The following is a 10369-nucleotide window of genomic DNA, read 5'->3' on the forward strand; positions in this document are numbered from 1 at the left end:
GTTGCGTCACTTTTGCGCTTCCCTTGGGATGCCTTTCGCAGCTGCAGTGTGCCTGGAGCCCAGGGCTTCCTGGTTTTAAAAGTCCTAGGCCTAAGCCTAACAGTAACCCTAGGAAGGTAAATCAGCCGGGTATTAGGGTTCTTCCTAAGGGAAAAGCCGTGAAAGCAGCCATGTTGTGGCACTTCTGCACTCCCTTTGGGATGCCTTTGGCAGATGAAGTAAGCCTGGAACTCAGGGCTTCCTGGTTAAAGAAATCCAAGCCCTAGGCTGAAGCCTAACCCTAACCCTAGGCAGATAAATCAGCCTAGGTATAGGGATGGTGCCAAGGAAAAAGCTGTGAAAGCTGCCATGTTGTTGCACTTTTGTACTCCCCTTGGGATGCCTTGTACAGCTGCAGTGTGCCTGGAGCTAAGGGCTTCCTAGTTTTAAAAATCCTAGCCCTAGGCCTAAGCCTAACAGTAACCCTGGGAAGGTAAATCAGCCTGGTGTTAGGCTTCTTGCCAAGGAAAAAGCCGTGAAAGCAGCCATGTTGTGGCACTTCTGCACTCCCTTTTGGATGCCTTTCACAGCTCCAGTGTGCCTGGAACTCAGGGCTTCCTGATTTTAAAAATCCTAGCCCTAGGCCGAACCCCAACCCTAAGACGAGAAAGGCAAATCAGCCAGGAATTAGGCATGTCCCCAAGGAAAAAGCTGTGGAGGCAGGCATGTTGTGGTACTTTTGCGCTCTTCTTGGCTAGTCCTTCGCAGCTGCTGTGTTCTTGGAACTCAGGGCTTTCTGGTTAATAGACCCTTACCCTAGGCGTAACTCAAACCTTAACCCTAGGAAGGAAAATCAACCTATGGTTCGGGATGGTCTCATGGAAATATCAGTGGTGGCAGCCAAGTTGCGTCACTTTTGCGCTCCCCTTGGGATGCCTTTCGCAGCTGCAGTGTGCCTGGAGCCCAGGGCTTCCTGGTTTTAAAAGTCCTAGGCCTAAGCCTAACAGTAACCCTAGGAAGGTAAATCAGCTGGGTATTAGGGTTCTTCCTAAGGGAAAAGCCGTGAAAGCAGCCATGTTGTGGCACTTCTGCACTCCCTTTGGGATGCCTTTGGCAGATGAAGTAAGCCTGGAACTCAGGGCTTCCTGGTTAAAGAAATCCAAGCCCTAGGCTGAACCCTAACCCTAACCCTAGGCAGATAAATCAGCCTAGGTATAGGGATGGTGCCAAGGAAAAAGCTGTGAAAGCTGCCATGTTGTTGCACTTTTGTACTCCCCTTGGGATGCCTTGAACAGCTGCAGTGTGCCTGGGGCTAAGGGCTTCCTAGTTTTAAAAATCCTAGCCCTAGGCCTAAGCCTAACAGTAACCCTGGGAAGGTAAATCAGCCTGGTGTTAGGCTTCTTGCCAAGGAAAAAGCCGTGAAAGCAGCCATGTTGTGGCACTTTTGCACTCCCTTTTGGATGCCTTTCACAGCTCCAGTGTGCCTGGAACTCAGGGCTTCCTGATTTTAAAAATCCTAGCCCTAGGCCGAACCCCAACCCTAAGACGAGAAAGGCAAATCAGCCAGGAATTAGGCATGTCCCCAAGGAAAAAGCTGTGGAGGCAGGCATGTTGTGGTACTTTTGCGCTCTTCTTGGCTAGTCCTTCGCAGCTGCTGTGTTCTTGGAACTCAGGGCTTTCTGGTTAATAGAACCCTTACCCTAGGCGTAACTCAAACCTTAACCCTAGGAAGGAAAATCAACCTATGGTTCAAGATGGTCTCATGGAAATATCAGTGGTGGCAGCCAAGTTGTGTCACTTTTGCGCTCCCCTTGGGATGCCTTTCGCAGCTGCAGTGTGCCTGGAGCCCAGGGCTTCCTGGTTTTAAAAGTCCTAGGCCTAAGCCTAACAGTAACCCTAGGAAGGTAAATCAGCTGGGTATTAGGGTTCTTCCTAAGGGAAAAGCCGTGAAAGCAGCCATGTTGTGGCACTTCTGCACTCCCTTTGGGATGCCTTTGGCAGATGAAGTAAGCCTGGAACTCAGGGCTTCCTGGTTAAAGAAATCCAAGCCCTAGGCTGAAGCCTAACCCTAACCCTAGGCAGATAAATCAGCCTAGGTATAGGGATGGTGCCAAGGAAAAAGCTGTGAAAGCTGCCATGTTGTTGCACTTTTGTACTCCCCTTGGGATGCCTTGAACAGCTGCAGTGTGCCTGGAGCTAAGGGCTTCCTAGTTTTAAAAATCCTAGCCCTAGGCCTAAGCCTTACAGTAACCCTGGGAAGGTAAATCAGCCTGGTGTTAGGCTTCTTGCCAAGGAAAAAGCCGTGAAAGCAGCCATGTTGTGGCACTTCTGCACTCCCTTTTGGATGCCTTTCACAGCTCCAGTGTGCCTGGAACTCAGGGCTTCCTGATTTTAAAAATCCTAGCCCTAGGCCGAACCCCAACCCTAAGACGAGAAAGGCAAATCAGCCAGGAATTAGGCATGTCCCCAAGGAAAAAGCTGTGGAGGCAGGCATGTTGTGCTACTTTTGCGCTCTTCTTGGCTAGTCCTTCGCAGCTGCTGTGTTCTTGGAACTCAGGGCTTTCTGGTTAATAGAACCCTTACCCTAGGCGTAACTCAAACCTTAACCCTAGGAAGGAAAATCAGCCTATGGTTCGGGATGGTCTCATGGAAATATCAGTGGTGGCAGCCAAGTTGCGTCACTTTTGCGCTTCCCTTGGGATGCCTTTCGCAGCTGCAGTGTGCCTGGAGCCCAGGGCTTCCTGGTTTTAAAAGTCCTAGGCCTAAGCCTAACAGTAACCCTAGGAAGGTAAATCAGCCGCGTATTAGGGTTCTTCCTAAGGGAAAAGCCGTGAAAGCAGCCATGTTGTGGCACTTCTGCACTCCCTTTGGGATGCCTTTGGCAGATGAAGTAAGCCTGGAACTCAGGGCTTCCTGGTTAAAGAAATCCAAGCCCTAGGCTGAAGCCTAACCCTAACCCTAGGCAGATAAATCAGCCTGGGTATAGGGATGGTGCCAAGGAAAAAGCTGTGAAAGCTGCCATGTTGTTGCACTTTTGTACTCCCCTTGGGATGCCTTGAACAGCTGCAGTGTGCCTGGAGCTAAGGGCTTCCTAGTTTTAAAAATCCTAGCCCTAGGCCTAAGCCTAACAGTAACCCTGGGAAGGTAAATCAGCCTGGTGTTAGGCTTCTTGCCAAGGAAAAAGCCGTGAAAGCAGCCATGTTGTGGCACTTCTGCACTCCCTTTTGGATGCCTTTCACAGCTCCAGTGTGCCTGGAACTCAGGGCTTCCTGATTTTAAAAATCCTAGCCCTAGGCCGAACCCCAACCCTAAGACGAGAAAGGCAAATCAGCCAGGAATTAGGCATGTCCACAAGGAAAAAGCTGTGGAGGCAGGCATGTTGTGGTACTTTTCCGCTCTTCTTGGCTAGTCCTTCGCAGCTGCTGTGTTCTTGGAACTCAGGGCTTTCTGGTTAATAGAACCCTTACCCTAGGCGTAACTCAAACCTTAACCCTAGGAAGGAAAATCAGCCTATGGTTCGGGATGGTCTCATGGAAATATCAGTGGTGGCAGCCAAGTTGCGTCACTTTTGCGCTCCCCTTGGGATGCCTTTCGCAGCTGCAGTGTGCCTGGAGCCCAGGGCTTCCTGGTTTTAAAAGTCCTAGGCCTAAGCCTAACAGTAACCCTAGGAAGGTAAATCAGCCGGGTATTAGGGTTCTTCCTAAGGGAAAAGCCGTGAAAGCAGCCATGTTGTGGCACTTCTGCACTCCCTTTGGGATGCCTTTGGCAGATGAAGTAAGCCTGGAACTCAGGGCTTCCTGGTTAAAGAAATCCAAGCCCTAGGCTGAAGCCTAACCCTAACCCTAGGCAGATAAATCAGCCTAGGTATAGGGATGGTGCCAAGGAAAAAGCTGTGAAAGCTGCCATGTTGTTGCACTTTTGTACTCCCCTTGGGATGCCTTGAACAGCTGCAGTGTGCCTGGGGCTAAGGGCTTCCTAGTTTTAAAAATCCTAGCCCTAGGCCTAAGCCTAACAGTAACCCTGGGAAGGTAAATCAGCCTGGTGTTAGGCTTCTTGCCAAGGAAAAAGCCGTGAAAGCAGCCATGTTGTGGCACTTTTGCACTCCCTTTTGGATGCCTTTCACAGCTCCAGTGTGCCTGGAACTCAGGGCTTCCTGATTTTAAAAATCCTAGCCCTAGGCCGAACCCCAACCCTAAGACGAGAAAGGCAAATCAGCCAGGAATTAGGCATGTCCCCAAGGAAAAAGCTGTGGAGGCAGGCATGTTGTGGTACTTTTGCGCTCTTCTTGGCTAGTCCTTCGCAGCTGCTGTGTTCTTGGAACTCAGGGCTTTCTGGTTAATAGAACCCTTACCCTAGGCGTAACTCAAACCTTAACCCTAGGAAGGAAAATCAACCTATGGTTCAAGATGGTCTCATGGAAATATCAGTGGTGGCAGCCAAGTTGCGTCACTTTTGCGCTCCCCTTGGGATGCCTTTCGCAGCTGCAGTGTGCCTGGAGCCCAGGGCTTCCTGGTTTTAAAAGTCCTAGGCCTAAGCCTAACAGTAACCCTAGGAAGGTAAATCAGCCGGGTATTAGGGTTCTTCCTAAGGGAAAAGCCGTGAAAGCAGCCATGTTGTGGCACTTCTGCACTCCCTTTGGGATGCCTTTGGCAGATGAAGTAAGCCTGGAACTCAGGGCTTCCTGGTTAAAGAAATCCAAGCCCTAGGCTGAACCCTAACCCTAACCCTAGGCAGATAAATCAGCCTAGGTATAGGGATGGTGCCAAGGAAAAAGCTGTGAAAGCTGCCATGTTGTTGCACTTTTGTACTCCCCTTGGGATGCCTTGAACAGCTGCAGTGTGCCTGGAGCTAAGGGCTTCCTAGTTTTAAAAATCCTAGCCCTAGGCCTAAGCCTAACAGTAACCCTGGGAAGGTAAATCAGCCTGGTGTTAGGCTTCTTGCCAAGGAAAAAGCCGTGAAAGCAGCCATGTTGTGGCACTTTTGCACTCCCTTTTGGATGCCTTTCACAGCTCCAGTGTGCCTGGAACTCAGGGCTTCCTGATTTTAAAAATCCTAGCCCTAGGCCGAACCCCAACCCTAAGACGAGAAAGGCAAATCAGCCAGGAATTAGGCATGTCCACAAGGAAAAAGCTGTGGAGGCAGGCATGTTGTGGTACTTTTGCGCTCTTCTTGGCTAGTCCTTCGCAGCTGCTGTGTTCTTGGAACTCAGGGCTTTCTGGTTAATAGACCCTTACCCTAGGCGTAACTCAAACCTTAACCCTAGGAAGGAAAATCAGCCTATGGTTCGGGATGGTCTCATGGAAATATCAGTGGTGGCAGCCAAGTTGCGTCACTTTTGCGCTTCCCTTGGGATGCCTTTCGCAGCTGCAGTGTGCCTGGAGCCCAGGGCTTCCTGGTTTTAAAAGTCCTAGGCCTAAGCCTAACAGTAACCCTAGGAAGGTAAATCAGCCGCGTATTAGGGTTCTTCCTAAGGGAAAAGCCGTGAAAGCAGCCATGTTGTGGCACTTCTGCACTCCCTTTGGGATGCCTTTGGCAGATGAAGTAAGCCTGGAACTCAGGGCTTCCTGGTTAAAGAAATCCAAGCCCTAGGCTGAACCCTAACCCTAACCCTAGGCAGATAAATCAGCCTGGGTATAGGGATGGTGCCAAGGAAAAAGCTGTGAAAGCTGCCATGTTGTTGCACTTTTGTACTCCCCTTGGGATGCCTTGAACAGCTGCAGTGTGCCTGGAGCTAAGGGCTTCCTAGTTTTAAAAATCCTAGCCCTAGGCCTAAGCCTAACAGTAACCCTGGGAAGGTAAATCAGCCTGGTGTTAGGCTTCTTGCCAAGGAAAAAGCCGTGAAAGCAGCCATGTTGTGGCACTTCTGCACTCCCTTTTGGATGCCTTTCACAGCTCCAGTGTGCCTGGAACTCAGGGCTTCCTGATTTTAAAAATCCTAGCCCTAGGCCGAACCCCAACCCTAAGACGAGAAAGGCAAATCAGCCAGGAATTAGGCATGTCCACAAGGAAAAAGCTGTGGAGGCAGGCATGTTGTGGTACTTTTGCGCTCTTCTTGGCTAGTCCTTCGCAGCTGCTGTGTTCTTGGAACTCAGGGCTTTCTGGTTAATAGAACCCTTACCCTAGGCGTAACTCAAACCTTAACCCTAGGAAGGAAAATCAGCCTATGGTTCGGGATGGTCTCATGGAAATATCAGTGGTGGCAGCCAAGTTGCGTCACTTTTGCGCTCCCCTTGGGATGCCTTTCGCAGCTGCAGTGTGCCTGGAGCCCAGGGCTTCCTGGTTTTAAAAGTCCTAGGCCTAAGCCTAACAGTAACCCTAGGAAGGTAAATCAGCCGGGTATTAGGGTTCTTCCTAAGGGAAAAGCCGTGAAAGCAGCCATGTTGTGGCACTTCTGCACTCCCTTTGGGATGCCTTTGGCAGATGAAGTAAGCCTGGAACTCAGGGCTTCCTGGTTAAAGAAATCCAAGCCCTAGGCTGAAGCCTAACCCTAACCCTAGGCAGATAAATCAGCCTAGGTATAGGGATGGTGCCAAGGAAAAAGCTGTGAAAGCTGCCATGTTGTTGCACTTTTGTACTCCCCTTGGGATGCCTTGAACAGCTGCAGTGTGCCTGGGGCTAAGGGCTTCCTAGTTTTAAAAATCCTAGCCCTAGGCCTAAGCCTAACAGTAACCCTGGGAAGGTAAATCAGCCTGGTGTTAGGCTTCTTGCCAAGGAAAAAGCCGTGAAAGCAGCCATGTTGTGGCACTTTTGCACTCCCTTTTGGATGCCTTTCACAGCTCCAGTGTGCCTGCAACTCAGGGCTTCCTGATTTTAAAAATCCTAGCCCTAGGCCGAACCCCAACCCTAAGACGAGAAAGGCAAATCAGCCAGGAATTAGGCATGTCCCCAAGGAAAAAGCTGTGGAGGCAGGCATGTTGTGGTACTTTTGCGCTCTTCTTGGCTAGTCCTTCGCAGCTGCTGTGTTCTTGGAACTCAGGGCTTTCTGGTTAATAGAACCCTTACCCTAGGCGTAACTCAAACCTTAACCCTAGGAAGGAAAATCAACCTATGGTTCAAGATGGTCTCATGGAAATATCAGTGGTGGCAGCCAAGTTGTGTCACTTTTGCGCTCCCCTTGGGATGCCTTTCGCAGCTGCAGTGTGCCTGGAGCCCAGGGCTTCCTGGTTTTAAAAGTCCTAGGCCTAAGCCTAACAGTAACCCTAGGAAGGTAAATCAGCCGGGTATTAGGGTTCTTCCTAAGGGAAAAGCCGTGAAAGCAGCCATGTTGTGGCACTTCTGCACTCCCTTTGGGATGCCTTTGGCAGATGAAGTAAGCCTGGAACTCAGGGCTTCCTGGTTAAAGAAATCCAAGCCCTAGGCTGAAGCCTAACCCTAACCCTAGGCAGATAAATCAGCCTAGGTATAGGGATGGTGCCAAGGAAAAAGCTGTGAAAGCTGCCATGTTGTTGCACTTTTGTACTCCCCTTGGGATGCCTTGAACAGCTGCAGTGTGCCTGGAGCTAAGGGCTTCCTAGTTTTAAAAATCCTAGCCCTAGGCCTAAGCCTAACAGTAACCCTGGGAAGGTAAATCAGCCTGGTGTTAGGCTTCTTGCCAAGGAAAAAGCCGTGAAAGCAGCCATGTTGTGGCACTTCTGCACTCCCTTTTGGATGCCTTTCACAGCTCCAGTGTGCCTGGAACTCAGGGCTTCCTGATTTTAAAAATCCTAGCCCTAGGCCGAACCCCAACCCTAAGACGAGAAAGGCAAATCAGCCAGGAATTAGGCATGTCCCCAAGGAAAAAGCTGTGGAGGCAGGCATGTTGTGGTACTTTTGCGCTCTTCTTGGCTAGTCCTTCGCAGCTGCTGTGTTCTTGGAACTCAGGGCTTTCTGGTTAATAGAACCCTTACCCTAGGCGTAACTCAAACCTTAACCCTAGGAAGGAAAATCAGCCTATGGTTCGGGATGGTCTCATGGAAATATCAGTGGTGGCAGCCAAGTTGCGTCACTTTTGCGCTTCCCTTGGGATGCCTTTCGCAGCTGCAGTGTGCCTGGAGCCCAGGGCTTCCTGGTTTTAAAAGTCCTAGGCCTAAGCCTAACAGTAACCCTAGGAAGGTAAATCAGCCGGGTATTAGGGTTCTTCCTAAGGGAAAAGCCGTGAAAGCAGCCATGTTGTGGCACTTCTGCACTCCCTTTGGGATGCCTTTGGCAGATGAAGTAAGCCTGGAACTCAGGGCTTCCTGGTTAAAGAAATCCAAGCCCTAGGCTGAACCCTAACCCTAACCCTAGGCAGATAAATCAGCCTAGGTATAGGGATGGTGCCAAGGAAAAAGCTGTGAAAGCTGCCATGTTGTTGCACTTTTGTACTCCCCTTGGGATGCCTTGAACAGCTGCAGTGTGCCTGGGGCTAAGGGCTTCCTAGTTTTAAAAATCCTAGCCCTAGGCCTAAGCCTAACAGTAACCCTGGGAAGGTAAATCAGCCTGGTGTTAGGCTTCTTGCCAAGGAAAAAGCCGTGAAAGCAGCCATGTTGTGGCACTTTTGCACTCCCTTTTGGATGCCTTTCACAGCTCCAGTGTGCCTGGAACTCAGGGCTTCCTGATTTTAAAAATCCTAGCCCTAGGCCGAACCCCAACCCTAAGACGAGAAAGGCAAATCAGCCAGGAATTAGGCATGTCCCCAAGGAAAAAGCTGTGGAGGCAGGCATGTTGTGGTACTTTTGCGCTCTTCTTGGCTAGTCCTTCGCAGCTGCTGTGTTCTTGGAACTCAGGGCTTTCTGGTTAATAGAACCCTTACCCTAGGCGTAACTCAAACCTTAACCCTAGGAAGGAAAATCAACCTATGGTTCGGGATGGTCTCATGGAAATATCAGTGGTGGCAGCCAAGTTGTGTCACTTTTGCGCTCCCCTTGGGATGCCTTTCGCAGCTGCAGTGTGCCTGGAGCCCAGGGCTTCCTGGTTTTAAAAGTCCTAGGCCTAAGCCTAACAGTAACCCTAGGAAGGTAAATCAGCCGGGTATTAGGGTTCTTCCTAAGGGAAAAGCCGTGAAAGCAGCCATGTTGTGGCACTTCTGCACTCCCTTTGGGATGCCTTTGGCAGATGAAGTAAGCCTGGAACTCAGGGCTTCCTGGTTAAAGAAATCCAAGCCCTAGGCTGAAGCCTAACCCTAACCCTAGGCAGATAAATCAGCCTAGGTATAGGGATGGTGCCAAGGAAAAAGCTGTGAAAGCTGCCATGTTGTTGCACTTTTGTACTCCCCTTGGGATGCCTTGAACAGCTGCAGTGTGCCTGGAGCTAAGGGCTTCCTAGTTTTAAAAATCCTAGCCCTAGGCCTAAGCCTAACAGTAACCCTGGGAAGGTAAATCAGCCTGGTGTTAGGCTTCTTGCCAAGGAAAAAGCTGTGAAAGCAGCCATGTTGTGGCACTTTTGCACTCCCTTTTGGATGCCTTTCACAGCTCCAGTGTGCCTGGAACTCAGGGCTTCCTGATTTTAAAAATCCTAGCCCTAGGCCGAACCCCAACCCTAAGACGAGAAAGGCAAATCAGCCAGGAATTAGGCATGTCCCCAAGGAAAAAGCTGTGGAGGCAGGCATGTTGTGGTACTTTTGCGCTCTTCTTGGCTAGTCCTTCGCAGCTGCTGTGTTCTTGGAACTCAGGGCTTTCTGGTTAATAGAACCCTTACCCTAGGCGTAACTCAAACCTTAACCCTAGGAAGGAAAATCAGCCTATGGTTCGGGATGGTCTCATGGAAATATCAGTGGTGGCAGCCAAGTTGCGTCACTTTTGCGCTTCCCTTGGGATGCCTTTCGCAGCTGCAGTGTGCCTGGAGCCCAGGGCTTCCTGGTTTTAAAAGTCCTAGGCCTAAGCCTAACAGTAACCCTAGGAAGGTAAATCAGCCGGGTATTAGGGTTCTTCCTAAGGGAAAAGCCGTGAAAGCAGCCATGTTGTGGCACTTCTGCACTCCCTTTGGGATGCCTTTGGCAGATGAAGTAAGCCTGGAACTCAGGGCTTCCTGGTTAAAGAAATCCAAGCCCTAGGCTGAAGCCTAACCCTAACCCTAGGCAGATAAATCAGCCTAGGTATAGGGATGGTGCCAAGGAAAAAGCTGTGAAAGCTGCCATGTTGTTGCACTTTTGTACTCCCCTTGGGATGCCTTGAACAGCTGCAGTGTGCCTGGAGCTAAGGGCTTCCTAGTTTTAAAAATCCTAGCCCTAGGCCTAAGCCTAACAGTAACCCTGGGAAGGTAAATCAGCCTGGTGTTAGGCTTCTTGCCAAGGAAAAAGCCGTGAAAGCAGCCATGTTGTGGCACTTTTGCACTCCCTTTTGGATGCCTTTCACAGCTCCAGTGTGCCTGGAACTCAGGGCTTCCTGATTTTAAAAATCCTAGCCCTAGGCCGAACCCCAACCCTAAGACGAGA

This window comes from Ammospiza caudacuta, unplaced genomic scaffold, assembly GCF_027887145.1.
Source record: "Ammospiza caudacuta isolate bAmmCau1 unplaced genomic scaffold, bAmmCau1.pri scaffold_113, whole genome shotgun sequence".
NCBI lineage: Eukaryota > Metazoa > Chordata > Aves > Passeriformes > Passerellidae > Ammospiza > Ammospiza caudacuta.